Source organism: Phasianus colchicus, chromosome 4, assembly GCF_987193195.1.
Source record: "Phasianus colchicus chromosome 4, bPhaCol1.hap1.1, whole genome shotgun sequence".
NCBI classification, from domain to species: domain Eukaryota; kingdom Metazoa; phylum Chordata; class Aves; order Galliformes; family Phasianidae; genus Phasianus; species Phasianus colchicus.
Genome location: NC_143439.1, coordinates 49,017,899 through 49,032,000, shown reverse-complemented (window position 1 = coordinate 49,032,000; position 14,102 = coordinate 49,017,899). Strand labels below are relative to the sequence as shown.

Here is a 14,102-nt window from a genome sequence, read left to right as displayed (position 1 = left end):
TGTAGTCTTAAGATGAAAGTTGTTTCCTGCTTCAAGTGCTATCACTTTTTTTTTATTATTATTATTATTTTTACTTTAAGCAGGGAATTTCTGTTTGATTTTGTGCTGCATATACATTTTATACATCAAGAACATTGATAGTTTTAGAGGTCTTTTTGCAAGAGGTATAGTGACAGTTATTAAGAAGGAACAAGAGTGAAGGACAAGAGATTTGAATATGGGTGTTTGCTCAGCATGCTGTCTCATGTCTGCCCTATTGTGCAGCCTGACTAAAGAATGGATGATCTGACTGCTTCTGTCTGCAAGGCTGCACTTCTAGAATTATGGAATATCCTGAGTTGGAGGGAACCCATAAGGATTATCACATCTAACTCCTGAAAATCCTGCTGAGTGCTAAGGTGAGAATAAGGCATCTGTCCTCTGTGGTTGAGTTCTCACTGGCCTTAAATGTTTTCAGGAAAATGTAAATAGCCTGAGTATGGGTGTTTATATGGAGTAAATACATGAATACATAGTCAGATGAATTGCAGTCCAGGTGGCAGTTTACCAATACTTTGTTAGCATCAGTCATTTCAGTTTCTACGTGAGTAGACTTTCCATTTTAACTGTGCACATGATGGGAAAATCACTTTCTTGCACGGTGTAAACATAATACCATTAAGCTGTACAAGGCCAGTGAGAAAGCAGAAGTAGTAAGTTTCTGCAGAGAAACGCAGAAGGCTGGGCACAAAAATCTGTAGGATTGTACCAGAATTGCTAAGTCAGGGCTTGAAACAGTGATTGAGCACCTGGTGGGAAGGCAGGACCAACTCAAGGGAGCTCAGGTGCATGCAGTGCACCTGGGTGACTGGAAGCGATGGAGCCAGGATCCACCCCTTCCCAGACCTCATTTAAGGGTTGGCAGTGGATACAAAGTCTCTCCCTGTGATCTTTGTGTACCTGAGGCCTTCTGAAGGTAAGCAGCTTTTTCTCCTTTACTTCTATTCCTATAGCTGTTGTATTTGAGCAAATTATTACCTGCTGTGGCCTAGGATCTTGCTACTCTGCTGTTATTGCTGCACTTTCCATTATGTTATCAGGCTATGTTTAATTCTACATCCTTTTCTAGTTGTGCCCACGTGAAATGGGCTAGAGTACTTTTGCTAGAGAACTTTTTTTTACTAGCTGATATGGATAGGTGGTCCTGTGTGATTCAGCTCAGTACTTGAGAATGTTTCTGCACAAACATTATTTATAACTATCAAGAGACACATGAGTCCCTAGTGCTAATAAAAGCATTTAATACTGCTGGCATAAAACCAAATGACTAAACAATGATTTAAAACTTTGTGTGTGTTTTTTAGAGATAATAAAAGAAAGCTAAAAAAATCATGCTTCAGTGTTTTTGATCAATACTTGTAGAGACAAGAATGTTATGCTCTGCTTTTTTCTTACGTGTATTTATTCCTCTTACTTTCTTGTTAACTTTCTTTAACTAAAATTTTAGTACAGCTTAAAGAAACACAGTTCGAGTTTATTACACCCTGTCCTCATTAATAAGCTTTTTTAATATTATCCTTGGATTTTTTTGTTCTAGTTTTTTTTTGTTTGGTTGTTTGTTTGTTTTTTTTTTGGTAGTTCTGTGTGGTTTTTAATACTTTTTCCGAAGATGCTGTGCGGGAGGTACTGTGCTTTCACCTCCGGCAGGGGGCGCTATGGTCACATGGAGCGGCCGGGGCTGCTTCGCTTCTCTCCAAATCGCTGGGACCTTTCCAGTTTCTTTTAATGGCCTTTTTAACTTTGCATTCAGAACCATAGATAATTAGTTCTTGAAATACTCAGTGTTAAACATCCGCCATTCTTAAAAGTTTTTACGTGCTACCTTGTTTCTTTTCTTAAGCTGTTGGTACAGAGCAGTAATCGCTAGCCGTCTACTCCATTCAAAAACAAATAACAACAGAAAAACCCAATGTGTTTATAAAACGCTATATAATAAAACCTAAATAGTTATAAAGCAAGATATTATCTAGTGGAAAAATGAAATCCATATGTGACTTTTCCAGCTAACTTCTTCCAATATGTAGTACTTTTTTTTTTTTCTTTTTTGGAAATTCTAATGGTATCCTTTGTGGTACTAATCGTTCAGTCAGGCTAGATTGAAGCAGTAGCAAGGATGTATGTTTGCACCTAGTTTGCAGCAAACTACTGGTGGGTGTTTATCTGAATTAACTTGGTATTTACTATAACACTGTTCTAACCAGAAGCTTGCTGAATCCACTTAGCACCTAGGTTTACAACCCATTGTCAAGTGTACCTTAGAAAACTATTTTCCTGCACTTTCTGAACCACCTAGGTCAATATCTTCCTGAAAGAGAAGATAAGGGCTTTTGTTCCACGTGGGGATGTTAAAGATAAACTGTGATAACAGAGGAAACTTAAGCAAATTCTTCTCCTAGGAGAATTATTTTTTAATTCCTCCAGACACTGGGGACTGCTTGTCCCCTGAGGCTGAGTTATCTCTGCTGACTGTATGTTTACATACGTTTGTGATTGCATACATGCCTACTTCTTCAATTCTAGAGACAAAACAGCAGTCTATAAGTGAGCCCTGATTGTAAACTTTTTTCTTTAAATGCATAATCTTTTTCTTTCTTTCTTCCCTCCCCCCCCCCCCCCCCCCCCCACACACACACACACACGCTACTTATTCTGGTATAAGGATCAGGATGTCTCCTTTGGAAATCCAACCATGTGCCTGGGATAGATTCTATTCTTCTTCTATTCTTCTATTCCCAGCCTGAAGCCAGTCAAAACATCCGTCAGATTGTAACATCTAAAAGGTACAACTACTTTCATGAATTGGTTTGTATCATTTGGAATTTTGAGAGGTATAAATTGTTATGTATACAATGTTAGGAAAGTGCTGAAGAAATCTGTTTGTATGTCATAAATGTACTGTAGCCTGTTTTTTTTTACTGATCATGTGATGAGACAGTATAGAATGGCTTGGGTGGGAAGGGACCTCAAGGATCACCAAGTTCTAAGCCCTTGCCACAGGTAGGGTTGGCAACTGCTAGATTGTGTACTAGATCAGATTGTCCAGGGCCCCATCCAACCTGGCCTTAAACACCTCTAGAGACAGGGCATCCTCTCTGGGCAACCTGCTTCACCACCTCAGCAGGTGATGCAGGCAAATGCTACTGTTTGCTGAGCACTCAGTACCTAGAGAAAAGATCTATCTGCCTGTGAGTGTGGGAAGGAAGTGATTTGGTCATGTCCAAACAACTCACATGAACAGGAAGTTATGGTATGTCACAAATCTTTGGTTAAGGCAGCATGGAATATGTGTATGTCTCTCCATTATCATTGTGTCATCCTTGAAGTGCATACTCATCTTCATTTCACATTCCTTTCACGCTTTTGCTCTTCGGTGGCTTTACCATGCTTGAGGTCCCCTATTAGGAAGGATAGAACCTTTCCTGATGTTAGTTTGAACTGCTTAGGCAACTGCTGAAGGTAGTTTTCAGCAATTCATTTGTCAAACTCCACATAAAAGCTCCCAGTTTTTTGGAGCTGCCATACTGATGCTTATTGTCATTTCATCCTCCTTAAAATCAGGTTATTTTCATTGTTCTAGGCAATATGTATGATGGTGGCCCACTTTGTTTATGCTGTTCTTCATCAGTGATATCAGTGATTTTCTTGTAAGTGGAAAACTTTTATGCTTTGTGCTGAACTCTCTTCAGAAGTTTCAAGTTTGCCTGTATTTGGCAGTTTGTCTGATAATACCCAGAGTAGTATCTTCAGGTTGCTCTAGCACTCTTTCAGGATGTTTTGATAATACAGAAAGCAGGCTGCACATTACCTCTCACAGCTTTCTCTGAGGGGCACATCAGGGGAGAGTTTGGATGACCTGAAGATTTTTAAAGTATCCGAAGAGTTGTAGGTACAAAGCTTGACTTTTGCTGCATACAAAACAGTGCTAAAATACTCTGTTATGTTGATCCTGTCCTCATGTCAATGTTTTTACCTTAGAAGGCCTGAAGATTGGGCTTGTGGCAGTAGAACTGTGAATAGAAACAAAATGGGATAGATTTGATTCCTATCAGATCTTAAAATAAGATAGTCTTGTCTTCGTGATTCAATATATGCAGCAGTTTTCAAAATGTTTTCCTATTTTCCAATATCTGAATTTAAAATGGTGCATATTTGTGAGTGATGAAAACACAGAACTTGTAGAAATGTTTCTTGCCATGTGCTTTAAAATTAATAGATCCAAAAAATCTGCTTTTATGACTGATATCAAAATTTTATTAGCTTTATTGCTAAAATGACTGCCCTCCTGTGGCAGGAGTGAGCCTGTATGTCTAATTGCTTATTGTCACATCCACCTCTGTTTTACCTACCTCTGGCAAGGTTTCCAACAGAGGAAATAAAAATTCACTTTCATACTGAGACATACGATTCCACAATGTAAATAAAGGTAGGGAGTGTTCTGAATATGAATGATGGTTACAAAGTGTGATTTTTAGCTGTTGGTCTAGTTTGTGGCTTCAGCTGTTGTAACTTACATGTGGCACGTAAAGCTCCTTGTGTTCAGATATTCAGTCTCATGCCTGTGTTGCTACAACTGACATCTGTTTCAGTAACTTGCAGCCAATGTTCCCCATGAGTTTCTGTAATTGCTGTTGGCAACTGACACAGCCAGAATATGTCTAGGAGTAGATGTTCCTGCTGATTTCAATTTAAGCAAGGCATGAATCCATAAACAAGTGACTTTAGAAGATAGAAATGGATGAAAAGAGTCATCTCTTAACTGATTCACTGATCTATGGTAAGAGAGTACTGAGAATCATTTAACTTCTTACATACAGACAACCTCTTATGCTAAATGAAGGCCTTTTCTGGTAGTTTTGAGGATGTGTCAACTGTTCTAACAAAGAATAAGAGACAGTTATTGTCATCCTTTCAGCTGTTTCCAATTCAAAAACAAATGGCACACAATGCTAAATTCCTTTTCCCCTCAGAAAGCCTTCTTCCTAGTAGCTCAAATTAGGATGCCTCTCATGGACTGTTGTAGTCAAATCCCTGTGTGCTATTTCTGTACAAAGGAACTAGTCCTTTCACAAAGGATTTTGTTCTCCAATCCAACCTTTTTCTTCATAAAGTGCTCTTTGGCAATTCTGGCTGTTCATACTTTGTATATACCCTTTGTCCTCTTCTGCCATCCTGTGCCTGAGTGATGCTTTTTAGCAGATTTATATATGCTCAAAAACTGTATGGAACTTGTTATGCATACAGGTATAGAGGGAACAAGGAAAGTCTGGCAAACTTCAAGACCTAGAACAGGGGATCTCAGGAAAGAGGAGATGGTGTTAAATGAGGGATATTCTCCATAAGGGACCTATTCAGTGAGATGACAAGGGCTTAAAATATGTGCTGTGTTTGTCTTATAGTCTGTGTATAGGTTTCCAAAAGCAATTGAGCCAACTGATGGAGGAAAGATCCAAATGAGGCTTTTTAATGCATATACAAAATACTGTGTTTCCTGTTGTGGAAATGATAAAAATAATAATAATAATAATAATAATAATAAAAAAATTCTCCTGCTGTTCTTCCACTTTCTCATATGCAGCTACTTGCCCTACTGAGTTCTCTTCAACATGTTTATCAGTGACAGATGATGGAATTGGGTGCCCCCTCAGCAAGTTGGCAGGTGGCACCAAGATAAGCAGTGCAGTTGATACAGTAGGGGAGAAGGGAAGCCATCCAAAGGGACACAGGCTGGAGAGGTGGACCCATTTGAACCTAATGAGGTTCAACAGGGCCAAGTGCAAGACTTGGGTTGAGGCAATCCCAGATATTTACACAGACTGGGGAAAGATTTCCTTGAGAGCAGCCCTGTGGAGAAGGACTTCTGGAGACCTCATTATGGCTTTCCAGTACTTTAAGAGAATATAAGCCAGAGGGGGAACAACTGTTTACGTGGTTGATAGCAATAGGATAAGGAGGGATGGTTTTAAACTAAGATGGGAGATTTAGGTTAGATAAAAAGAGGAGGACTTTTCACTCAGAGGGCAGTGATGTGCTGGAACAGTTTGCCCAGAGAGGTTGTGGATGCCCCATCCCTGGAGGCATTCTAAGCCAGGCTGGATGTGGCTCTGGGCAGCCTGGTTTGGTGACTGGTGACTCTGCACATAGCAGGGGGGTTGAAACTAGATGATCTTTGAGGTCCTTTTAAACCCGGGCCATTCTATGACTCCATGAAGACAACGTGCTAGGCTAGGTAGACCTTTGGTTTGTTACAACAGAGTTGTTCTTTGCTCTAATGAAAAACAATTTGCTGGCTTGCAAACCTATCTACAAACAGGAAGCATTCCTGACAAAGCGTCAGCCAGCTGAGAAGATGATGCTAGTCAATTCTGCAGGAATCACAGAATGGCCAGGGTTGGAAGGAACCTCAAAGATCATGAATCTCCAACCCCCCTGCCACATGCAGGGCCACCAACCTCCTCATTTAATGCTAGACCAGGCTGCCCAGGGCCCCATCCAACCTGGCCTTGAACACTTCCAGGGATGGGGCATCCACAACCTCTCTGGGCAGCCTGTTCCAGCACCTCACCACACTCTGTAGGAAAATAGTGTAAACTGAAAATAAAAAAGAAAATATGAAAATAGTAATTAAAAGTGGCCCTTCCATGAGAAATCTTTTTATCTCTTGTAGCCTTACATACTGATAAGCTGCTGTTTCCTGGCAGTTGTACAGGAAGATTTTTTTATAATTTCTCCTTGAAATATGTTTTCTTTCTTAATATCCTTTGACTTTGTTTCTGTCTAGTTCTCAAGATAGAAATATATTGTGTGAAGTATATCATATTTGGAGAAGTTTCATTAAATGCTTGAAGGGTGCATTATATATTTTTTCAATAGCTGAGACCTTCATTCTTTAGGAATCTGAAAGCTTCATAGAGCATGTGGTTTTGAGTACATGAGTTGAACTTTCTCTGGTGTCAGATGTGGAACTTGTGATGCTGTAAAGAACTCCAGGGAAAGGGTTTGTCCTGCCATCTGTCAGGTTGTCATTTTCAACAGGTTGCCAGTCACCAAGATATTACTATAGCACACATGTTGGCTGAAATAGAGGTGCTCATATTGTACTAGGAGAGTGTTTCTGAAGTTTAAAAGAAAAGTAGTATTTAAAAAAAAAACAAACTTTGTTTTCACAGACCTGAGAACCTCTGTGAAACTACATACAGGTTTCCTCATGGCAAGCTCATGCAGACATAAATGGCCTGCACAAGGCAACTTAAGGTTTTAATCAGAATTTGAGCAACTGTGCCTGAATACATCTGCCTCTCAGTAACACGTGTTCTGAGACTGTCTCTCAGTGATATCCAGCTTTCTACAGTTGGGTAAAACAATACCACCTTTATCACATATAAGCACTGTGCCAAATCTCAAGTGGTCATTTGTGCTTTTCCTGTATATATGAATGCTAGTCAAGTGTCCATCAGTGATGCAAGAGCACAAACAGATGTATGTTCCTCAAAAAGAACATGTAGGGGACTTAGTTGCTGAATGCTGACTTCCTGACAAGCAACTTCAGCCAGAGGAGAAAAAAACAAGGTATTAGAGCTGTGCTGTGCAGTTCTCAAGAGCTCTGACAAAAATAGCAGAGATTTTCTGGGTTGTTCTTGTTAACCTAGTAGTTTGTGTTCTCTCTAAATGCTTTTCTGCCTATTTATTTCTCTGTGATCTCTTTCTGCAAATTCAAAGTGTGGAAGCTATAGAGCTCTCTTTGAGAGTGCTTTTCTAGCCCCACTGTTTTTTGCTGCTAGTGCTAATTACATAACTTGTAATATGATAAGGATTCCTTTAGAAAGCAGCAACCCAACATGAAATCAAGATCATCTCTGTTTCAAGGAAATGCTTCTTTTCTTATTTTGTTATAGGAAAGTGTTGTCCTTTATCTTCTGATATCACTGAAACTATGCAGTAATAAAAGCAGATGCATAATGAGAATGGTAAATCATTCACATACTCATAAAACAGCGACATTGTTGATCACTGTTCCTATTGCTTACCTTCTGTTCCATACCAAGGACAGAACTGGACCATGTGGAGACAAAAGATGTTCTGGAAAACAGAGAGATAAGTTTTCATGTCAAAAAAAGGCAGGTGAGTGACAGGAGGAAAGGTACTTGTAATTTTACAATATTTACCTCCAGGTCCAAAACATGTATTGGGGTTTCCCACTTGTGCCTTTGATCAGGAGTGTTTAAAAAAAAAAAAAAGCAGTATATGGGTTTTTTATGTTATAGATTACATTATTTGGGCTTTTTTGTTTTCTTTCTGGGAAATAATCCAGGGCACGTGGAATTGCAAAGTCATTAAAAAGTGGAAGGAACTATAGGAGACCATTTAGTCTATCACTCTGCATCATATGTAGCCCTACCACTCTACGCTGATTATCTAGTCCATTGTTTAAAACCTTCTCTGATGGATATTTCATAGTCTCCTTCAGTGCTCAGTTATCCTTGCTATTGGTCTGGTGTCTAACCCAAATTTTCACTTTGTGTGATTTGATGTATTTTCTTTTGCTCATTACAGAAAGGTCATGGTATCAAGGATTCCTTTTGTCTTGGCAGAATCCTTTATTGTTTTTGAAGACCACTGTGATGTTTCCTCTCTGTTCTCTCTTCTCTAGACAAAACAGATTTCAGTCTTTCAGTCTCAATAATAAAAGCTTTTTCTTCCTTTTACATAAGAGGAGAAAAACAGCTTTCTTTTCTTATTTCTCTGGCTAGCTGTGTGTTGAGAATATTAAATAATGCTATACCTCCAGTGTTCATTAACCATTTGGAGTAATGTTCTGACCAGGCCCATTACCCAGCTAGGAAAAACAAAATAGGATAGAGACAAACTGCTCCAAAACTATGGGAAAGGAAAGTAGAACATACAAGATCTCAGTTTAGAGTTTCATGTTTAAAAAGTTCTACATGATGCAAAAAAAATAAGTGAAAGGGATGTCCCACAGGCAGGTGATTTCTGCCTCAGCAATGAAATGATTAAATGATTCTCTTCTGACTATACCCATTCATTTCTTTCCTTTTTTTAAGAACTTCTCTTTATTGTTGCAACATTTCTTCTAGAGAGGTATGGTTAAAGAATAAAGTTGCAGGTCTGTTATAAAGGGTAAGAGAAAAATACTGCTCTAGACCTTCTGGTGAAAAGGTCTGATGTTTTTTCTTCCTTTCAAACTGTTGAGAAGTTAATAAAGGTATGTCACAAAGCCAAAAAAAAAAAAAAAAAAAAAAAAAAAAAAAAAAAGGAAAGAAAGGAAAAGGATCCTTAGCATCCCTTCCTGTCATAAAAAACTTTTAGGAGTACCAAATAAATAAATAAATGGCACAGTTGTTTTTGTAACCTTTGCAAACCCAAGCATTGGTACAAGTAAGTTTGATCCTCCAAGGCATTTCAATTTCTTTAATATTGGTGAAAGCATGGAATAGAAGGAGATGATTCAATATAGCTGTAAAGCTAGGGAAAGTAATGGGTGATGCTTATATAAGAACAAATAACTCATCTGCAGAATCAGGGAGGAAGTAGAACCCATTTTCTAGGTCTTTCCAGTTCACTAGCAGTGAATACTGGAAAAGTGGGACAAATATTGTATTTTACAAGGATGTATGAAAGAGTGCCTCTTCATCAACTGTGCTGCTCTGAAGCTGAGACAACTGTGGTTCCTGGTGGAAGACTTTGCATTTTTTTTAATTCTTTACTAAATTCAGAAAATGCACTGAAATGTTTGATGTTTAGAAATAAACAAATTATGTCCAGTATATCAGTAGAAATAAATCAATCGTCATTAAAATCTGAAAACTTAAAGTACCCATAGATACTGGAGAATCAGAGAATTGGTCAAAAATGTGAAATATTCAGACCACTGATATTTACCAAAAAGAATATGTAATACATCCTTTAAGAGGTCTTCCTTTACACTTGATTAACTTCTAAATTAAGGAGTTAAGAATACACTTTTCTAGAAGTGATTAATGCATGCAGAATGCTTTGTATAAAACTTGTTTTCCTTCTGCTGCATGTACTTCAGTTACATATTTCTTTCTGTTAAAAAGTTATTTTAAAAATCCAACATTAAGACTAAGAATAGTATACTGACTGAACAGCTGACAGGAAATCATAGTCACATTTCACTAAGAAGTGAAATGACCACTGTTTAAACTTTCCAGGAGGATAACTATTTCTATGACTTTACACCCAGCAGTGCAGTACATGACAGTAGCTAGATGCACACTGAGTTTCTACCTAAGAGACTGACAGTTATTGCTGTGCTGAGAGTCACTCAATTTTTGACTCACATTTTTCTAGCAAAACTTTTCTTTTGGTTTATTCATTCTCTTGAGAATTAGGAAAAGTCAGCTTCATTCTCTTCCCCTCTTTTATCTACTTTGTAGACCTTGAATAGCTTGGGATGATGCTGTTACTGAGACCAATGGTCTGATTGATCTTAATCCTCCAGACTCCTATTTTGGGAAGACTGGTAAGAGGTTTTTATTTACTGCTACAAATAGCTATAGCTTCTCCTTTCCTATTATAGAGGAAAAGACTTCTAGTATAGAAAAAAAGAGAACACTGTTTAGTGTTATTCCCATATTTTAAATGAGTGGAATAGCACAAGGATAAAGTAGAAACTTCAAGCCTGACTTAAATCAGCACATTCTTAAAAGAAGAAAACAAAGCAAATTCAAAGCTGCTAGTGTCAGGGGAAGATCCAGCAATGGTGCGTAATCAACTCTTGCTATGGGTTTGTACTGATGTGTTGCACTGAGATTTCTTCTGGAATGATTTTAGGATTGATCCAATATTCTGCTGCTAGTGATTCAGTGCTCCATCCTTAGAATGGATTTGACTGCACACCAGTCAGCACTGCACACCAGTCAGCTGCTGACATCAATAAACTAATGTCTGAAAAGATCCCCACTGCATGATACATCGGTAATGCACTTACCAGTGTAATCTAGAGTAAACTAGAACAGCTGAAGGGCTTGACCTGTCTGGAGTCCTGGTAGGTGAATATCTCTAGTGCCCAGTAATTTACTTTTCTCAGCATTTTAAATGCTGTTATTTTTTTTCTTGAGAAGTTTAAATAAGAACAGAACAATGACAGTACGCCAGCAGCTTTATTCTTAGTCTCTAATGAAACCCAATTGTGACCTATAGGAAAAGAAAGCATTGCACTAAATCAACTTCTAGTTCAATGTGCATTTATCCTACCATTTTACTAGTGAAGTTCTTGGAATGGGTCAAGAATGGAAAATGTTACAAAGTTCTACATGTACCAAAGCATTAATTATTTAGAAGACAAATCATGAGAGAGTGAGCAAAACCAAAGAATGGAATAATACATAAAGTAGACGGTGATTTGAGAAAAGCAGGGGAGAGAACAGAGAAACAAATGAGACTGGGGATGTAGAAGACAGCTTTGAAAGTCTGGTCTTGTTGCAGAAAATGTTTTAGAATTGAAAGAACTGCAAGATGGGAAAATTTCAGAGGAAGAGACAAATGATCAGGTTAAAAGATAAATTATTTTTTTAAACTAATGAATACTGATTACAAGTGAGATGCCTAGAAAAATGTCTTAAAGCTGCTGTTTAGCCTTCTTTTCCTGCTTGGCAAGTGTTCTCATTGCTGGGTTCAGGTAGTGTTTAGAAACACTATGCATGGTCATAATCTTTCCTTTAGGCCTTGATAACTAACACTAATCTGCTGAAGAGACCATATTGTAAATTCAATTGCATATTATTTAGCTGGAAAGTTCAGTACAATTATTGAACCATTATTGTGGTTCTCCTTCTGCATATTTCATTGTCTTTCTATTCTTTTGTATGAGACAGACAAGTCACCAGAGTACAACACATCTCATTCTACATTTCTACACTGCTCCCTCATGTTCTAATCAAGAGCACTGTGTACAAGTATTCTGCATTATGAAGGACCCTTTGAGAGCAGCTTGCTGTGTAATGAAGTCTGTTAGAGTAATTGCTGTGTGAAGCTCTTGCTTTTACAATGCATGCTGGATGTTGCTGTGCCTCATCAGAAGTTTGTAAGTTCTTTTGTTAGGCTCATGTTAGTCTGGGCTCACCTAGAAATAATAGCCTGAAAACAGCAAAGTCGGAATGAGGGTGACAGGGAATTGTTAATCACAGATTAGACACAATGCATGTTTTTTCCCATCATCACTTCTGAGATATTACCAGTCTCCTTGACCAGGGTTATTTAACAAGAAATTGTTATATGTGGTCTGAATGAATCAGAGCTGCTTGGTGCATACAGGTGCTAACAGTAGCAGTAATATTCAAACCAGCTCCAGCTGCCTAATTTAAGGTAGCTATATCTTGCAATGCACAGAGAAGCAATTCTGCTCCAACATATTGGTAATGCTGACCTTTAGAAAGCAATAAATGCATTTTAGTTTGTTCTTTTAATAAGATTATTCAGATTAATTTTGTAGTACACACAGTACAACTTGAATGCATTCACAAAAAAAGCAAGAAAACATCATCCAGCTGCATGAATATATACATGGAAACCTCAAAATGACAGCTGCTCAGTATTATTTCTTTCATGGTTTTAGTTGTTGCTTACTGAGTTTGTTTTTTTTTTCTCCATTTTATGCAGCTCTCAGTCGCAACAATCTACATTATCTTCATATGTAGATACGGACAATACTGCAGTTAAAAAGTGACTCTTCTTCTTGCTTCACCTAGTGCCATCTGTAAGCTGTGCTACTAACTCCCCTCAGATCTTATTTGCATGCCCAACTGCTTTTTGAAATTTAATTTACAGGGATCAGTGAGTGACTGACACATCTACAGAGACATAATAAAAACCTATGAATATAAATCACATTCAGTTCTATCTGTGTCTTTTGTCTGAGGTGCACTTTCTATTTATTTTTACAGAGATCAAAGAAACTGCAGTTTCATATTCTTACTCTTTTGGTGGCCAATCAAGTTGAAGAAACTTCAAAATCTTCCCTATCATTGCTTCTGAGATACAACCCTTGGTTGTCCTTGTTCAACAGTTTGTCTACCCAAATTGTCAGTCAATTTTGATGTAAAACAAACAAGCAAAGAGAATAGGAACTCTTACCTGGCTCTCCAACTTCTTCTATTTATTATTTGTTTACTCCCTTCCCCTCAGAATCATTCTCATAAACATGCGAAATGTGCTACTAGAGTTAGGAATGTGTGGGAAAGGATAAGAAAACTGTCTGCTCACTAGTAAGAAAGTTCAACTGAATGTCATTAAACTGACTGAAATGATATTTGTAGAAATATCTTTGGATAATAGCACGGAAGGACTTCAGCATTTAAGGAGGGAAAGTCTGTTCTTTATAGTGTGTATAAAATTAAGGTGTTAGAAGAACTGTTACACTCTAGAGATATTTGTGGTCAGCCTTATCTGCTCTTTTTTTCAAGGATCCTGAATTACTAAGCTCTGGCCTGACATACAGTTTTCAAGTTAAACAGTCATCCAGAATCTCAACACTTGTGGTTTGAAGAAAAGCCTATATTTCATATCTCAAAGCACAAAAGTAAGGCACTTGAGAGCAGTCAGTTTCATTGCTCTTATTCTTCAGTAAATTTAAGGTGGTTTGGGTTGGTGCTGCTATCTTTCATTGCAAGCCAAAGAAAGATTTTCCTAAGCTGGGAGAAGCAGCTGTATGTGTGAAAGCCCCTGCATATAGACATTATTCCTCATGTAATTGAGAAGCAAACTACAGGAGGAAGGGACACAACATATGATGGAAATAGGAAAAACAGCACTGTTCTAAGTGTTTTGAAGTAATAGTGTAATGATGTTCCTGTGGTTGGTTGGTTGAGTGCAGTTGTTCTCTGAAATAAATATTGTAATTCTGTATTCATTTTGAGTACTGAATGTTGAATTTTCATTTTCTCTGCCTAGATTAGATTTTTAAGTAATTATAAAACTTATTAACATTGAAGTTACAAGACTGCAGTTGTAAAAGTGCAGTAGCTTAACATATATACTATAGCAGAATACCAAAATCTATACCATTAAAAAGTAATCTCTTCACA

General features: G+C 37.8%; 1 long non-coding RNA gene across 1 annotated transcript; it reads left to right on the top strand.

Moving 5' to 3' along the window:
* The first annotated feature begins 7,874 nt into the window (after positions 1 to 7,874).
* Positions 7,875 to 13,883, top strand: LOC149918242 (uncharacterized). Its single transcript, XR_016466467.1, has 3 exons — positions 7,875 to 8,157; positions 10,455 to 10,540; positions 12,963 to 13,883. It is a non-coding gene; the product is annotated as an uncharacterized LOC149918242 (long non-coding RNA).
* Positions 13,884 to 14,102: the final 219 nt, after the last annotated feature.